Raw genomic sequence first — 19,208 nt, forward strand, 5'->3', positions numbered from 1 at the left:
TTCTGCACAAAACATGGCCTTCCAGGTCCAAACTGAGTCGGCCTTTGCAGGTTTTGTTTAGCAAGAAACCGCCCAATGGGGAAGTGGGTTCTCCTTCCTGAGAACAGCTAGAAAAGACCAACTGTTTTCTGTTTTGGGCTGAGAGTGTTACATATGTTTTCCTGGAAGCGACTTTCATTACTCTCCTGTATGATCTTTATATGAGGCTACCTTCCCTTCCCTTCCACATGGCCTAGACTACAGTGTAACAAATGAGCATGAGCTTGTCCCTGGGCATTCAGCAAAGCATATAATGGACCTAGACCTATTTGGGATGAGCCCAGTCCTGATTCTCATTGTGCCTAGTCTCTGAAGCAGATTGAAAGTGATAATCCATGTGATGCACTAAGCTTAGCACCACACGGTAAGTTTCCAAAAAATAGCATTTGTGTTAAAAGTCCTTCTCAAGCCTCATAAGCAAGAGTACAGACTCATGATTATTAAGCGACCTGCTTCTTCATTCTAGAGTGTAGTGGTCTTTAATGTTTTTTTCATGTTTATTCCCCCACCACCATGGCAGCCTTTGTGAGACCTGGATGATAAGTAGAGACTCGGCAAAGGTAACTGGAAAAGGAAGGGTGATTTCCATAAAAGAAAATCCTAAAGGAAGGGCACACGGGTGGTTCTGTAGATTGAGCATCTGACTCTTGCTTTCAGCTTAGGTCATGATCTCATGGTTGTTATCTCCCAGTTGGTGGGACCAAGCCCTGCATCCAACTCTGCGCTGACAGTGCTGAGCCTGCTTGGGATTTATTTCCTTCCTTCCTTCCTTCCTTCCTTCCTTCCTTCCTTCCTTCCTTCCTTCTGCTCTCTCTCTCACTCTCACTCTCACTCTCTTGCTCTCTCTCAAAATAAATAAATAAATAAATAAACATAAAAATAAAAAGTCCAAAAGGAAATGGCTCTGGACTGGGAGTTCCCTGAGGGAGGGACTCAATTCCCATGTTTTCCACAGAAGTCTGGGGCTCTATGGAAATTAAAAGGATAATAGGGGAGGGATATTATTTTAGAGTCCATGTGGCCTAGGGAAACAAAATAAAGGATCACTATGGGGGTCTAGTTGGCCCTCCACTCATATTCACAGAGGGTCTCAAACTGTGACTTCTAGTGTTAATTCCCAATGAGTTATCATATGGTGTATATGTGCTAAAACATTAACTTGTTAATATGCGAACATTCAGAAACTACAACAAAAATTTAAGCTTTGTCCTGACATTCCTTCATGCTGTAAATTATCAGCAGCCTCAAAGATCACCAATGGGCAGGATGCCACAAGACCTCAGAGGGCTTTCAGTCATCACAGACCACAGCTGTGTGTGTTCTGATATTTAGGCCAACACCAAGATGTTGGCCATCGTTTATTTCTTCCAGATATTTGCAAGTTTCTGACTAGCTTGTCTGTAATGCACAGTAACATTCTCCAGCCAGCCTGAGATTGGTTCTATCTCAGTTGCACTCAGAAGCTGTGAATCCCTCCTTGAAACACCAGCAGCCTTATCTTTTCTTTGCTCAGACTCTCCTTGTATAATTTCCTGAAGATAGCAGATTTCCCTTCACTGAATAATTCTCTATCCTCAGTGCTGGGGGTGTGTGTAATTCTGTGTGTATGTATGTATATATATTTTAAAATTGTATTTTGCATGGAGAGCAATGAGATGAATCTGTTCTCCTTTTAGGATTCCCTGCTAGAGACAGCTCTGATTCTGGGTCATTTGTAAGCACAGCAGCCCATCCAGGTGGTATCCCCTAGCATTCCCATCACAAAGTCCCAACTTAAATTTGTCAACTCTTGTACCTCAATTACCCTCTCCATGGCCTAACCACATGCTATACGAGAACAACTACTTATCCAGGGGTTTGTTGAATAGTATATATGCCGGGCCTGCATCGGGAGCTGGGAATACAACTGTGTACAAGGCATACATGAGTCCTTGCCCTTTGGTGTTTACCTTTTCATGGTTCCCTCCTACCCCTAAAATACCACCCAAGTAAATAAGAATGTCTCTGATAATTGTAAAAGGATCAACAAAAATCTTGCCTCATATGAAATTCTTGACAGCCCTCCCAGCTTACTTTTAATTCTTTAAGCTCTAAAATCAACCTTCCTGATCCAAAGAGTACCTCCAAATCCTTGCTCTATCCTCTCTCAAAAAATCCATGAATTTGGATCCCACATTTATTATTAACCAAGGGTTCCAAGAATTATTTTTCTCCTCACGCATTATGCACTCCGGGAGCACACTGACTTGCCTTCTTAAGTTGGCAGAGAAGCATGCGAGGGTACGTCTTCACGCAAACCTTATCGAGAGCCAGAAGCCACACGTTTCCAAAGTGTAAATACGCAGCCAGTGTCAAGGGCCTGAGATGCGGAGCCACAAGAAGGTGTTAAAATGAAGTAAGGTTGACAGTGCCACTTCATCAGAAATAGGCAGTGAATTAGATGCTAGGAAATGCTCATAAGCCTAGGGAGTAAGGTGCTCAAAGACAATTACCAGCGAAACATTTCATTAATGAAATAATGATTAATTATAATTACTAATTAAAATGCAGGATTATGCTGTTGGTTTTGAGCATTAACAGGAGTAATGACATTACCATTTTTAATGGAATCCCAGGAACAAAAATTATAACAACTCGCAGAAAAGATATGGCTTGCAAGTGTGATTAGGAGCTACTGTTAAACCCAGGGGCATGGAATTTTCCCTGCTGGTGAACTTAAGTTAAGTAAGTTTAATGCGGTGTAATTTAATTACTAAGCGTAGTTTTCTTCTCAGTGGGAAGAGATACCAGGTTTATGCTTTAAAGAACAAAAGGAAGGATGTAAATAGCTATGGGTAATGATTGGCTACTAGCAGGAAAAATCAAAGAGCATTTAGCTGTCTTTTGCATAATATTTGAGGGTAGATGTATCCTGGCTCGGCTGTAAATTTTATTTAATGAATGCTTAGAGGATTAACAACAAAGTAGCCCGTGCAGACAGGGAATGTAGTGCTGTCAAGTGTATCAGGAAAGTGAATTTCCATAGGAAGGACATCTCTGCTGAATAATTAATGCACGGGCGTTTTCATAAATGTCAAATTCCCACAGGAAGCGGGAACTTGACCCTCAGTAATAAACCATTTAGGATTCATTAAATATAAGCATCGTTCTTAAACTGTTTGCCATGGCATGTGAGCTCATCCATAATGCAGTATGTCAGCCTGAGCTGTAGTATGAAAATGCCCAGCGCCTGGCTCTGGGTGGTTGGAATCACTCTCAGTGTGCCTGCTCCTTCCAGCCTGATTTAGCCATAGCCCCTCCACAGAATATCATTGTTATAAGTCCTCTCAGCATTACAAGGCCAAGATCAGCACATAGTCAAACAAGAAAATGCGTGTTTGGCTCTTACTTTGCAAATATAGTGAAGGGCTCAGACCCTGTTTAGGCCTTCTATATTAGGGGTCCTCAATCTCAACACTACTGACCTCGTGGGCCAGATAATATTCATTGTATGCGTCTGTCCTATGCACTGTTGGGCGTTTAGCAGTATCCCTGGCCTCCACCTACTAGATGCCAGTGGCAATTACTGCCACTCACACCTCCCTTAACAGATGCAACAATCAAAAATGTATCCAGATATTGCAAATACCCTCTGGGGATAGGATCAGCACTATTTGAGAAAGGCTATTAATGCAACTTAGTCAAGTACTTCCTGGAATGGAATCATTTGGTGGGAGACCAGGCTCCCACTGAATTGAGCCTGAGAGGCTGTGGGAACCCACAGTCCCTGGTCAACTTCACAGTCACAGATATCCACAGGACTAAATGTGCCTTTGCTCTTAGTAACGTTGGTGGCCCCTTATGGATCCAGATGTGGCTATCACAGCTGCAGTCCCTATGCCATTAAAATAAGTACGATTCACTCTGGTGACCTAGGGCTGCCTCGTAGGTGATCTTCATGCAGAAGTGACTGTTTTCTTTCCCTTATGCATCAAAATGACTGGTGCTATGAGCTCCCACCCCTACCCCCACCCCCACCCCCACCCCCACCCCACTATTGTTCTGGACTCATAAGGAGTCCAGTAAATCACTGAGGTATTCCCCCCCACCCCCCCCACCGAGATTAGTATTGAGAAGGGGTGGCAAATGAGCTCACCCGTGGAAGATTTTTCTCAAACTGTTTCTAAGGTCTGAAAACAAATCACAGAGCCTTTTTCCTTTTAATAGAATATAGATTTGATTTCTTGATTTAAAACACACACTTAATTCTGTCTGGGCACGCAGGATGCCCACACACTGACTAAAAAAAGAAACAGAAAGCTATTTGGAGAATCTCTTTGTCTATACAGAAGCAGAAACTGATTTGACTTAATGATTTTTCTCCTTTTTGATTTTTATTTGAACCAAAATGAGCAGTTATTTCTTAACACCCCACCACCAGCGCCCCTGCTTCTGTTAAGATCAAAAGGATTTGAGGTGCTCAGTGCAGACATGTTGTCCCTAGGTGACATAAGTGAAAAAGAACATCCTGGAGGTGTGTGGAGTCCAAGGGACACAGTAACTGGACACAACCCGTTTCACACTGAGGGGCTGAGACTGATCACTTACTGCAAACTCATAGCATTCTGATTTTTTCCGGTGACCACAATTCCTCTTTTGTCAATACACAACTCACACCCCGGCTTGAGAGCAGGCCATCGTAAGTAAGGGTGTCTTTTCAGTATCCCGCTTGGAACAGACATGCTTTAAATTAACCAACCACAAGCAGTTCAGGAATCAGAACCACAGAGTGAAAAGTCTACTTGGCTCCAAACCTGAGTAAGTCTTATTAATTCAGAGAGTAGAAAGCTTACATGTGCTAATGACTAAAACTACTAATTAGCTTTAATTACGAGCTTGGAAGGAAGTTGAAGTGTGTTGCATCTGATAGTGCTGCTGACCTTATCAGTGTACTTTGGGGCGGGGGGGTGGAGGTGGAAAAGCAGAAAGGAGGTGTTAGAAAATTCATCAGAGAGCAATTAATTTAGGTCTTCTGATGAATATGCTATAAATTAACACATCTATGCATATCAGGACATAAAGGCATTTTAATAGAGCTTTACCAATGTCAACTTGGAGTGCTCCAGTCAGTCAAGAAAATGACTCATTTCCTAAGTTATATCTTATTCTGCCATTGTTTTAAACCGAGGGACAGGCTGGGTTCAGCCAGATAGATATTTTTATGTATAATCATAAGTAAGAAAGGGGGCTGGCTTTGACTGTCTTTGGAGGGTCACCGTGAGAAGCTTTTCTTGGAGATGTTTGATGAGGTGCTCAGAAATCTGTCCCATATCAGGGTCTGGTAATGTTGTCCCCATCAACATCTCTTCTTGGTCTTTTTGTCATTCTGAATCCCTGTAACCAGAACGCACTCCTTTGATGTGGCCGACATCCTCTGTGCTGTTTTCCTTATGGCAAGAGAGCTCTGCATCACTATTCCTGTTAACACAAATGATGCTAATTTTCAAGGATCACCAGTGCAGCATTTCATGCCCCAGACAAATGGAACATTACTTGGCCCTGGGAGCTGTCACTCAAACCTGGAGAAGGTGCCCAAAGCCGTGCAGCATCTGTCTGTCTTGCTAGAACTTGTAAACCCTGAATCTCTTAGCCTGTAGATGTGAAGTTTTGGGTTTGTCCCTAATCTCTCAAAACTGACGTGTCTCTCAGTAACCACCAGAGGGATCCCATATAATGTGATAAAAATTATAATCAACATGGAGGAATCATAGCTCAGCCCCTGTGAGTTTGTCTCTGAATCCCTGGGTCTCTCTCTGGAAAATGAGAGGGGGAGCCAAGGATAAGCAGAATGAGAGAAGACTGTGCTGGGCAGCTTAAGGGAAGCCATCCCCCAAAGAGCGAGGGGCAAATCTGAAGACAAACAGATCTGAGGGTCAGTCTTTCTCACCACTAGGAAACAAACAAAACCAGCAGACAAATACACAAAACAAAGCTTGGTTAATAGAAAGCACTTTTTCAGTCGGTAGAATTGGCTACTACTTGTTTATGAATCCATGTTCAGAAGTTAAATAGATAGAATGAGATTTTGTTATGAGGGCTGAAGTCTTTCCATTTTTTAAATAGGTTTGTACCCTGGTATAAGAGAAGAGGGAGTCAGGAGTGTTCTAGAATAGTTTGCTAGGGCAGCTGTGACAAATTACCACAGACTGAGTAGTTTAACACCACAGAATTTTATTCTTTCCCAAATTTGGAGGCTAGAAGTCCAAAGTCAAGGTATCAGCAGGGCCATGCTCCCTTTGAAGGCTCTAGAAAGAACTCTTCCTTCCTTCCTCCTCCCTTCCGGTGGTTGCTGGTAATCCTTGGCATTTCCTGGCTTATAACTGCATCCGTCCTATTTCTGACTCCACCTTTACATGGCCTGCTTCCCTCTGTGGGTGTCTGTCTGTCTCCAAATCCCCCTTCTTTATATAAGGGTGCCAGTCATTGGATTTAGGGCCACCTTAATCCAGTATGACCACATGTAACTAATTATATCACCAAAGACCGATTTCCTCCAAATTTTTGGAGGGTGCTATTCAACCTGGTACACGTTCCTTAATTATTTTTTTAAGAATGTTTTAATTTTTAGTTCTACACGCAAAGCAGATCTGATATTCTTGTTCTAAGATGATTTCCAGGTCATGGATGAAATCTATTGTTACCACCTGGAAAATGATACTTCTGTGATCCCTTAGATTTCCCCTCCGATTTTTTAAATCCAGCTACTCAAATACAATGCCTCTCCTCCAAGCTGTTGTAAGGCTTGTGTCAGAGTGTTTATAGTGGCTTTTGTGTGTAAGTGTATACTGCACACAGAGCACCAGAAGACAATGTTTCTACCCTACACTCCTTCTGTAGCTAATTTTATTGCCCTCAACTCTCAGGTTTTATAGATTATCCCTGAGCTTCTTGAGCCAAATCAGTAGTTAAAGCTCAGGCGATCCTCATTTATCCCTGCTCTTAATACATGCCTGGCTGCACTAACGGCCAACTGAAACTCCAGATCAGCTCAGCAGAAAGCTGTACATTCAGGTCAAACATGCTCAAGTGAGAAGATTGTCCGTGGTGTGTCAGGCAAATTGGCAAACAAGTGTCAACAGAACAGGAGGTGGGAGAAGAAAGGCAAGAGAGGAAATCAGCAGGAAGAGTAGGGTTTGCCCGACTTGGACTTTATGATTCAGCAGAGTGTGGCTGTGGGGCAGAGCTGGGGTGCTGAGGAGGGAGGTCATCCCCAAAGCTTGTCCAAGAAGCCCTGACTCGCCATCCTCACCAGCCCACTTCTCTTGCCAGAGTCCCCCACCACCACCCCACACAGACATCTAGCCCTGGCCTGAGCTCAAGCCTTCAGGAAGGCAATATCCAGCCCCCTGCAAAGCACACAGTTCTGCCATCCCGAGTGCCTTGTAAGAACATCTGCTTCCCCAGACACTAAAGGCCACTTACTGTGTGATTCGATTTATATGAAATGCTCATAATAGGCAAATCGATCAGGGCGGAAAGCAGATTAGTGGTTGCCAGGTACTGGAGGGAGGGGGAAATGAGGAATTACTATTTAATGGGTACAGGGTTTCCTTCTGGGATAATGAAAATGTTCTGGAACTAGATAGTGGTGATAGTTGCACAGCATTGTGAATGTACTAAATGCCATTGAATTATGTACTTTAAAATAGTTAAAATGGTGAATGTTATGTGTGTTTTACCACAACTTAAGTCTGCTTCCTTCTGATCTCCCCAGTGGTTCCCTATCTGCCCTATGAAACCAACCTAAAATCTGATTCTTCTTTCATGGGAACATTGTTTTAATGTTATGGTTGGATAATCACCTGCTTTGGCCCAGGACTTAGGAGGCCTGGGTCCTGACTCTATTATTTTCTGTGTAACATTTTTTTAATGTTTATTTATTTATTTTGAGAGAGAGAGAGAGAGAGAGAGAGAGAGAGATCATGCAAGTGGGGAGGGGAAGAGAGAGAGGGAGAGAGAGAATCCTCAATGCAGGTCTCAATCTCATGAACAATGAGATCATGACCTGAGCCAAAATCAAGAGTCAAATACTTAACTGACTGAGCCACCCAGGCACCCCTCACTGTGTAACTTTTAAAAAGCCATCAGCTTCTCTGGGCCTCAGTTTCTCCACCTGTAAAATGAGAGACAAGAGGACCTCTGAAGTGTCTTATAACTTTCAATTTTTATATCCCATTGCCTTGTTCTGGACCTCATTCCAGATGATGGCACCCAAAATGAATTCCTGTTTTCTCGCTAGTGTTAAGATAGATCTCCACTTCATACACACCCCCAAATATATGACATTGGGTTTGAGGCTAAAGGAAAGATTCCCTGGGACTTTGATGAAATCCTATCCAGTTAGGTATAGTTCAACATTCTAAAATACAATCTTAGATGTCCATTGCAATATCTAACCTATTTATAGTCCTCCTGTTTTGCTGTGATACAGAAATCTGGGCATGTCCTCAAGCCAGTCCCTGAATAGAGTTTTAGAAAGGAGAGGGTCACAGCCAGAGCCATGACAACAGTAGAACCTCTTTTCTGGTACTTTCCCTATTCCCCAAAAGTATGGCAACGGCCCTGTTTATGACTGTTGTTTCTAGAACTGTCTGAACTGAGACTAGACAATTAAAGAGTAGAGCAAAGGAGCGCCTGGGTGGCTCAGTCAGTTAAACGTCCGACTTCAGCTCAGGTCACGATCTCGTGGTCTGTGAGTTCGAGCCCCACGTCGGGCTCTGGGCTGATGGCTCAGAGCCTGGAGCCTGTTCCAGATTCTGTGTCTCCCTTTCTCTCTGCCCCTCCCCCATTCATGCTCTGTCTGTCTCTGTCTCAAAAATAAATAAAAACGTTAAAAAAAAAAAGAGTAGAGCAAAGAAGCCATGTGATTTTTGAGGGTCTTTCCCTTGTCTTTATCTTGAGATGAGATGTACACTTGTGTTTTGGTGGTTGGCATTTGATTTTGTTGTTCTTGTTTCTCTGGTGATGATGGTCAAGTTACTAGGAGGATATATCCACATTCCATAGCTGCATCTGGCCCTGACAGCTGGGGATATATATCATTTGTTAATGTGCAATAATTCACTTGAGGCAATAATGACTGTGCATCATGGGTGAGAGGCAAGTGGGTAAAAAGTCACACTGGTTGGAAATATCACTAGGGATTTAGAAGCTTCACATGAAAGATTTTGATGAAGCCATGCCTAGTCAGACTATAGTAGTAAGATGAAGCATTGGAAAGAACATACAATTTAGAGATCCAGGAGCTGGATTCAGTTTCCTTCATATACCAGACTTACAGCCATAGTCAAGTTGTGCAAGTCTCTGTGCCTGATTATTTTAAGCTACCTTATTTGTAAAATGGGTATTCTTTGGGGACTTAAATGAAGCTTAACTGTGTAGTGAGCATAGCATGTGGTGTGGTACTCTGCAGATGTACCCTTCCCACTCCTCTTTGATTGTAAGAATCATATGACAAAATCTACATGAAAATGAATGCATAAAACCCAGGACATCAACTACGTTAGCTGGCAAGAGACCTAAAGAGTCAACTTTTAGGCCTCAATCTAACCTCTGATCGTTATCTGACCTCCTTGGAAAGCAAGACATAGGCAAGAACCCTAAAAGATTTATATGTTGTAGCATGGGGAAAAAGAATAAATAGAAGGCTGGAGTCCATGCCTGGCAAATTGAGGACGGTGGGACAATGGACATGTCTAATATAAGTACAGGACATTGCAAGAACAGTGTGAATTTTGTGGCCTTGGATAGATCTTCTCCCTGACTTTGGACCCCCATGTTTCATCTTCAAAATGAATTGCATTAAATCACTTTTAATATTCCTGTAGGAAATAGAAAAACTAGGGGTAAGAATCACCTAAATACTAGTCCAATGAGTCACTAGCCCTTATCTCTCCTTCACAAGATCTGAAAGGTTAGGTGCCTACAGATCATGAAATCACACAAAGGCACTCTCTGAGTCTTTGATTTAATGCCCTATTTCCACTGCTCTAAGCTAGATTTCCACTGCTTCAAGCTAGACAGAAGAGGAATCTTTCTTTACTACAGACAGAAGCAAAGCACACTGAATGGTTTCCTTAGCTCCTTGCCTCCCCTCCCTTAAGCCCACACCAGACTCAAAGATTAGATCACTTTAATAGTAAGAAAATACTAGTCTTTACAGAGCCCATCAACCTGGGAGAAAGAAAAGAATGGTTTTCCCAAAAACATAAGAGTACAGCTGACCTGGGCAGTTCACTCCAGCCTTTTTAGGTTGGGACAGCCCCTGAACATGACCTGATTTTTACCAGTTCCTGGAAGAGTCAACAAAGAGGAGAGCTCTATGAGACCAAGATGGCAGTGTTTTATTCCTTAAGGAAAAACCCAGATATGTGGGATAAGGAGGCAGACAGATATGGACCCTAAAATGCTACGGTGCAGAAAATGTGTGGTCTGTTAAATATTTTGAAACTTGACCAAGCCATAGTGACCCCTGCTTGGATTTAAGTGCACGTGAAGCTATGAGCCCCTCTTGTGGGTTCTATGATTTCCTTCTCTCCCCACAAGAATTAGAGATACAGATACAACCTGATTTGATGGTAACTTTGTGAGATGTCTTTGTGGCCCCCTTCCTGCTCAAGGAAGCAGGATATTTCGTGAATAAAGCCACATCAATGAAGAAAATATTCATATCTTAACTGATGCCAAGCTGCTACTTAAAAATATTTAAAGACCTAACCCTGAAAATCAGTCCCTGCATACATTTATCACTACTCAGAATCTGTGTGCCCTGAATTGTCAGATTTCTTGTGCCTTCTTTCATTCTGATATTCTTCATTTAAAAAAATCCTTTCTTTCAGATGTCCCTTGCTGAAGCAAAAAAGGGAGTTATTACATGACAGTCTCCCTGATGCTGTTTTGTTCAGGCTTGGTTGTCCAAGGCAACGGAGAAAAAGAAATGGGGGGAACAAAGCCCCTTTGCTTTGTTGGGTCACCTTTGATAACTTGCAAAGGTCAAGAGCTTCTTCACTTAACAGAATCTCCAGATAACTTGGCTAACTGATGAGTGGGATGGAGATTCTCTTTAAAAGCCTGATATCTTTCCACCTTTGTTCATATGCAAAGTATTTTCTTAAAATGAAGCCCTCTGAAACTGCATGTGCTACACTCTAATGAGACCCGCATGACGGCCAAATCATAGGCAGGGACTATTAATACAGGGGGAGCCAGCTCACAGGTCTCTCATCAATGCAGGCACTATAGTTCGCCACAAGGAGAGCAGGGTCACTAATGAGGACCCTGAGATGACATGAACACAGAAACCTTGCCTGGCCCTGTGCATGGCTTTCAAGTCTTCAGTCTTTAGTCTTCTTTCTCACCCTACAACTTGGGGAAAATTGATCTTGCCCCTGTCTGTAAACTGGGAGGACTATCATAGACTCTTGACTCTCATTCAGATCATTAATGTTTTGGGTTTTTAATTTAATGAGTGGGAGGAAAGGACATGAATTTTGTTGGCTTTAAATGTAGCAGAAACAGAAATGCTGGGTTTCAGGGTCAGGGTTTGTGGTCCTACAAGTGACATTCATCCAGTGCCTAGTCTGTGTGAGCCATGCTGCCAGGCTGGGCTGGGGATATTGCAGGGCAAGTATTGCACCCAACATGTTTTAAGGAAGGCACGGTCTAGTAGAATACGTAAGAAGTGGATCCATATTATTGCAGTTCAAGATGGAAAGTATTAAAAGAAATAAATACGGGCTGTAATTTTGGAGGAGAGATTCTTTTGAATCTATTTTCATTGTTTCTAATCCAGGACACCACCACCACCATCATTTCCCTGAGATTATGGCAATAGTGACTTGACTGTTTTCTGGCCTACACTGAGCACCTTCTTTGTGCTGGGCGGTGGGAAAGAGGGAACACCAAACATATAATGGGTTTGTAGATAATGGGTTTGTAGATGGGTAAAGAGGCAAAATACTTCCAAAATAACAATCCAAGGCAAATTCTAATTCAAGGCCTTAAACATACATGTCCTCAGGGGCCAGACAGTAGCAATGAGCAAAGGGAAATGTGTCAAGGGTAGGAAGTGAGATTAACAGAAGGCTTATAAGAGCCCAAGCAAGCCCTTCATATCTAAATAGCATAATGGTTATTTAGTTACAGTTAATTATTGCAAAGCAGGAACTGGGGGGCCAGAGCCACTAGATATACAGAACGCTTTGTGTAAAATCTCTCAATTTGTGAGTATTGACAACACTGAACAAGCCATGCAAAGCATTCAGAGGGCCTGAACCGGCCTGGAAACTGCCACTTAGCAAACTCTGGCACACCCTGAGGAGAATGTGGGAAAGGCAAAGGTGACTGGCAGCCAGGAGTGTCAGGGAAACTTGTGGAAGAAGCAATATTTGATATGGCCTTGGGAAAATGAATGGAGGCAGGACAAGGGCTTCTCACGTAGAGGAGAGGGAGTAAGCAAAGGTATGGACCTGAGAACCTGGAGCTTGTGGTCAGGAAAGGGCAAGGATCCTGGGAGCCGGAGCCCAGGGCATGAGCAAGGGTTGGGGGACCAACATGCAACTTTAGGCCAGAGAAGTCAGTGGAGGCCAGATGCTCCAGTGACCTTGTGCAGGTCACTTACCCACTTGGAACCTCACTGTACTCACCTGTACAATGAGGATGGTGAAATCTGCCTTCCAGAATTGTCAGAAGGAATTGATGGGGTCGAGCATAGAAGATGCCAGGTGTTACGGCTGGCATCGATATAGAGTATTTAATAAGTATTGGTTCTTCCTACTATTTAATAAAAAAACTTTATTCTGCTTTCACTGCAGCAGTAGTGAAGAGCTGCTATATTTTTCTTTTTTTAAAGAGTACATTTTCACTTATTTATGGAAACCAAACATCCAGAATGTACAAAGAAGAAAATAACAATCATCCATGTGCTTACCACCCAGAATTAACCATGCCTCATATATTGGTGGATTTGCATTTGCATCTAGCCTATTTCCAAAAAATCATTCTTGATTATGTAAAAAATAATAATATAACCATCAAAAGAAATTGTTAAAAAGTAGTACATTGCAGAAAATGAGAGACACACATTTACATCCTGCCATGATTCCATTGGGTGTGAGTCATCTAAGGCAGCCTTACATGCACCATGGATAAAAGGATGGGTGCTTCCTAAAGGATTATGGGGTTCCTGTGAGGATTACATGAGCACAGAAGTAGCATGGGCCTGACACATAGTGCTCACCAGGTGTTGGGCCAGAGGAGTTAGCATAGCAGCATGCTGTAAATGGCAGGCCCAATTGTGCAATTCTATAGAGTAGTTTCTGGATAGCATTTAGTGGGTGTCTAGTATTCAAGTTGGACCCCAGACTCAAAGGTCTCCTGTTCATCCTCAGTTTGCAAAGAAATGTTCAACACCTCTTGTGGCAAGCAAGAAAGGGGGAGATGATGGTGAGTTGTGCTTTAGCTCTGCCATTTTTGACTGAATGATAATAGATGAGTCACTCTGAGCCTCTGGTTTCTCATCGGCAAGATGCGAACAGTTCTGCCAGCCTCTCATGATCCTTGGGAATGTTGTGCGCTGATGCATGGAGAGCTCCACAGTGAAGTCAAGAAATGTCAGTCCCTCTCCTCTCTTCATCTCTCCCTCTCCCCCTCTTCCCCTCCTGCTCCATCTCTTTTTGATTTTGGTTTAACACTGAGCAAGGAATGCTCACAATGTGCTTACACAGTCCTCCTGGTTACATTTTAGACCCTGCCTATTTTCCTGAGTATTCCTCTGATCCTGATTCTATAGTTAATGAGTATTGATTGTGACATCTGTGTTCACCGGTGGCCCAAGAAGGGGGTACACATGTTGGCTGCCTCTGGTTAACAACTCAGCTGAAGGCAGGAAGCAAATTAGCTGTTAGAAGGTGGTCCTTTGCACCTGAAATTCATTATAGATTTTAACCCATTTTGAAAATGCATCTTTATGAACCAGAGTAAAAGCCTGGGCCGCTTGGTGAGAAACCCATTTTGCTTAGTGTTTAAAAAATCTGGCACTGCCTGGTTCCTTGAGCTTTGCTAAAATTTGCTATAGCTGCTTTTTACCATAAAGCAGGTGTCAAGTGAAGACTCTGTGTGTGTTTATGGTCATTATGTTGTATTAAAGAGTTGCACTGAGTTCCAGAATGAGAACAAGAATATCGCATATTCCTTTACCTGCAAAGCAATTAAATTATTGTCTGACATGTTTATAGCTCCAGAACCAGTAATCAGCTTTTAGTCTGAATAGAGGATATGGTGTTATAATCCAGTGCTTTGCTGAGAGGTTCACATTTAGCATTTGCATTTGATAATTTAATTTAAATAATACTGAGTGAGTACAGTTACAGTTCTTGGCAATTGTCAGAGTCACAGGAAAAAAAAAAGGCAATGCACAAACTGATTTTTTGTAAATAATTTTGTATTCCTGAATGGTTTTTACTTCCTTGTTATTAACCTCTGCTGCCCTCACTGAATAAACCAGAAAATGGTAGCAGCGTCTAAAGTCACAAGTATTATGTCTCTCTTTGTTCCCTTTTCCCTCTTCCTATGGAAACAATATCTGAGCAATCTCCAAATTTCCATGAGACTGTGAAAGGCTGGCAGTGAACCATTAAAAAAAAATCCCCCCAAAGGGACTTTTTTCTTGCAAGATGCCTTTATGTATTAAAGATCAATTTTCTGATAAGATTCTCTGTTCCAGAGAATATTTGGTAATTTTAGCAAAAGTAAGTACTTGCCACAGGAATAGTGAATCTCAAGTTAATGCCCAATAATATCACAAACTAAATGAAAGAAGTTGCAAAATGAGTCAGTTCTCTCCAACATTCCCCTCCAAAAATAGTTTTTGGAATGATTTCAGGGTTTTTTAAAGGTTTTTTAATGTTTATTTATTTTTGAGGGAGGGGTGGAGGGAGAGGGCAGAGAGAGAGGGAGACACAGAGTCTGAAGGCTCTGGGCTGTCAGACAGAGATTGACACGGGGCTTGAACTCACAAATGGTTAGATCATGACCTGAGCTGAAATAAAGAGTCAGGAGCTCAACCAACTGAGCCACCCAGGTGCCCCCCCCCATGCTTTTTTTTTTCTTTAATTAAAAAAAATTTTAATGTTTATTTATTTTTGAGAGAGAGAGAGAGAGAGAGCGAGCACGAGTGGGGAGGGGCAGAGAGAGAGGGAGACACAGAGTCCAAAGCAGGCTCCAGGCTCTGAGTTATCAGCACAGAGCCCTACACGGGGCCCGAACCCACAAACTGTGAGATCATGACCTGAGCCAAAGTTGGAAGCTCAACCTACTGAGCCACCAGGTGCCCCTAGGATTTTCTTTTATAGTTTCTTGCTATCAAGATTTCTTTTTCACAGGATATATTTATTTTAGGGCAAAGTGTCCCATTGGTTTCAAAACGTGAATCTTTAGTAACAACTTCAAATTGTTGTGACTTCTACCTTTTCCCTTCTACTTGCCAGGCACAAAATAACCCACACAGATTACCCCCATCTGTTTGAAAATCATAGACCTTGAGAAAGGAAGTGCATGTTTTTGCCATTAATCAATGTTTTTTGGAAGGCATTCCTTCTCCATTTTGCATGGCATTATAACCACGACCAATATGAACTGTCTCAGCTTTGTCAGGCACCAACTCTTGATTAGGAGTCCGGAAGATCCAATGACTTCGTTCATTTTTACTGTGCCTGTCTGTGCCTTTTCACCTGAAATACTAATCAGTTGCAAATGTTGCACACATCCGCCTACATAAGCCGTCAAAGGAAGATTCCTATACCATAGAATGACATTTTCCAACAGACACCATTTAGAACTGAGTTAAATAGATATATCTTCATAGATTTCCTAGTGTTTCTAATCCATGGGAATCTTCCCAGGGAAGGAAATGAAGTAATTGCAAAGATGTGCCTCTTTCCTCTGGTATTTAGAATTAGCCTGGCTGGCCATGTGTAAGCCTTGCTGAGAGCACACCAGTGTAGCTGGGGTTTAGACAAGGCCTCCCATTTATACCTTAAATGTGTCTGGGAAAGAACACCTTGAATTGCCCCAATGCATGTTGAGAGGTCTCTCTTTCCACTAAAGAATAACCCTTACTCTCTGTTGGCCATGGCAGTAGGTAGTTTTCATCCATAATCTCTTTCAGATATTCCAACCACCAAAAACCCCATCAATCCCCATTTTCCACATGCTGAAACTGAATAGTAGAAGAGGTTAGCTGACTTGCCCATGGTCATGCTGTTGGGAGCAAAAGAGCTGAGATTAAATGCAGGGTTTCCCATTCCAAAATCCCATGCTGTTTGCATGTCCTCACATACTCCAGCCACTACTTGGGTGTGTGTATCAGCCAATGTCCATTAATGTATAATATTTCTAAGCATGTCTGTAGCCTTGACCTTTGGTCAGTATTGATCACCTTGAATCCTTATCTGGTATGTTTGATTATGAAAATAGTTGCTAGTATCTAAGTAGCAATGATGCAGCCATACATGGAGATTTGTGTGTTTGAATAACTCCCAGAATCATAGGATTCATGTGACCAGAAAGTGAGCCCATGGTTTTTTGGTTTTCTTTTTTTAATGTTTATTTATTTTTGAGAGAGAGAGAGAGAGAGTGCAGGGAGTGGAAAAGAGAGAGGGAGACACAGAATCCGAAGCAGGCTCCAAGTTCTGAGCTGTCAGCACAGAGACCAACGTGGAGCTTGAACCCACAAACCACGAGATCATGACCTGAGCCAAAGTCAGATGCTTAACCAACTGAGCCACCCAGGCACCCTGGAATTGAGTCCTTGGTTTAATCTTCTTCCCTCCCACTATCTAGCTTTCCTGGTCAAAACTTACCCAAATCACATAACCCTGTACTTAAGTCTACTTTAGTTCACCTTGATTTCGACCTTGAGTGATTAAGCCAACGACACAGAGGTGATCAAACATCTGTGGGCAGTGTAGACACAACCCCTTCTGTGTCTTAGGTCTTTCTGAGCAGTTTCAGATGTAGTAGCTCTTAACCCCCTATAGGGGGTTAATATTATACATCAAAGAGAAGACTTGAGAGAAGCCTTTTCATCTGGGGGGCTATTGCTTTGAAATGTTTCCCAGCAGAGAGGCTCCAAGAAATGGAACCATAGAATTCAAGAAGCAATCACCAAAACACAGGTTGGCAGCTGTGAAGGGCCATGAGCAGCTTTCCAGGCAAGTTTAATATACTTGTGATAGTAAATGTTCTTCACAGGAACAGGCCTGATAAAATCCTGCGAACATGGGTACTTTATCATCGCAAATGTAACAATTTTCATTTGTTTTAATTCCATGATTAGTTCTGTTAATAAAAATGTCTATTTAAACTATTTAAGACACCCACTAAAATTCTCTAATATTAATTTCATGGAAAAATTCCAACAGAACTATATTAGTTTTTCCCCCATTAAGGTAACATTATGGACTTTTAATGGAGCTCTCAGCTATAATGGTTTTTATTGACCTAATTATTAAATGAATTAAAATTTGTCTCACCGCCTTCAAAATTATGTAATAACAGCATCAGAGGGAGTGCCATGGTTGGTTACCAAAGGGTAAAAAAGGAGAGTTCCTGAACTACACACACCCTTTATATGAGGAAATATCAATGATACTGTTGCTTCATTGAACATATTTGCCTTTCACTATTTAAGATACTTCTAATACCAAAAGGATACTTTGCGGTGAGTGAGTTATACTGCTCTACATGGGAAACTTCAGCTTTTGCTTCCTTGCTCTTAATGCTTGTCTCTTGGGATGACTTCCACAAATAATTTAGAATTTTACTGGGGCACCTGGGTGGCTCAGTTGGCTAAGTGTTCAACTTCAGCTCAGGTCATGATCTCACAGTTCATGAGCTTGAGCCCTGCATTGAGCCTCATGCTGACCACTCGGAGCCTGGAGCCTGTTTTGGATTCTGTCTCTCTGTCTCTCTGTTTCTCTGTCTCTCTCTCTCTCTCTGCCCCTGACTTGCTTGTGCTCTCTCTCTCTCTCTCTCTCAAAAATAAACATTAAAATAAAAGGCATTTTAACAATGATATTAAATATATGATAGAACCTTTGAGGAGGTTTTTACAAATGAGTTTTTAGCTCAAAACTAATATGGTCAGTGAAATAAATTGAAATAGCACAGAGGGAAGAGAGTAAAATATCAAACCCAACTGGCCAGAAGTACTGCTGTTGAAAGTGTGAGGAAGCTGTTTGTACATCATCAATCTCTGCCTTCTAATATTTGACATTTCTTTGGCACAGATAGCAAATAAGTGACACCCGTGTCCCTAATTCCGTCTCCCTGTTCCAAGGCAGACATCACTAAACGATTGCTGCACCCTTTCTCACTGAGCCACGCAATCTGGGATTTATCTCGGGCCTGTGCTTCAGATAAACCTGTCTACTAAGACTTGACATGGGAATTGAAACCTATTTTGTATCCTTGATAGTCACAATTTATAAAGTGTGCTCCTAGACAAATACATATGAATCTCATTTGCTCATCAAGGAAATCCTGTGAGCAAAGGAGAAACTTATCAGTCCTAGTTAGCAGACCAAATCCCAAGACTCTGTAAGGACGGTACTAAATCAGGGCATATAGCTGGTGAGGAGGAGTAAATTAGAATGAAAAGGCACAGCTCCTGACTCCTGCTCTATTGATTGCTCTGTCAGGCTTTCATTCTTTCATTCTACACGTATTTATCGAGCACTTTCTATGTGTCAGGCACAAGATAATCAGCAATGAGCGAAGCAGGCCTGGTCTCTGCCCTCAAGGAATTTCCATTCTGGTGAAGACAGATAATAAACTCACAAATAAATAAATAACATGATTTTAGGTAGCAATGGATACTATGAAGAAAATAATTGGATAGACATAGCTTCACTGGTTCAGGGAGTTGCAGGGAAGTTCTCCCTGAAGACTGACATTTGAGTGGAAATCCAGCAGAAGAAGGATCCATGATGAAGACTCTTGGGAACAAAATGTGAAACAGAAGCAGAGGGAGAGAAGCTGATGCAAAAGGTTGAGGATGGAAGGAGTCCCGTGTGTTCAAGAGATACCTGAGAATAGGTCTTGGGGGAGAAGGAAAGAGGTAGGCTGGGGCC

At 42.2% G+C, this 19,208-nt stretch overlaps 1 protein-coding gene across 13 annotated transcripts in view; it reads left to right on the top strand.

The window, feature by feature from the left end:
* Positions 1–19,208, top strand: part of FHIT (fragile histidine triad diadenosine triphosphatase) — a 1,399,071-nt gene that overhangs the window by 1,309,469 nt on the left and 70,394 nt on the right. The window lies entirely within an intron of this gene.

This window comes from Acinonyx jubatus, chromosome A2 (assembly GCF_027475565.1).
Source record: "Acinonyx jubatus isolate Ajub_Pintada_27869175 chromosome A2, VMU_Ajub_asm_v1.0, whole genome shotgun sequence".
NCBI classification, from domain to species: domain Eukaryota; kingdom Metazoa; phylum Chordata; class Mammalia; order Carnivora; family Felidae; genus Acinonyx; species Acinonyx jubatus.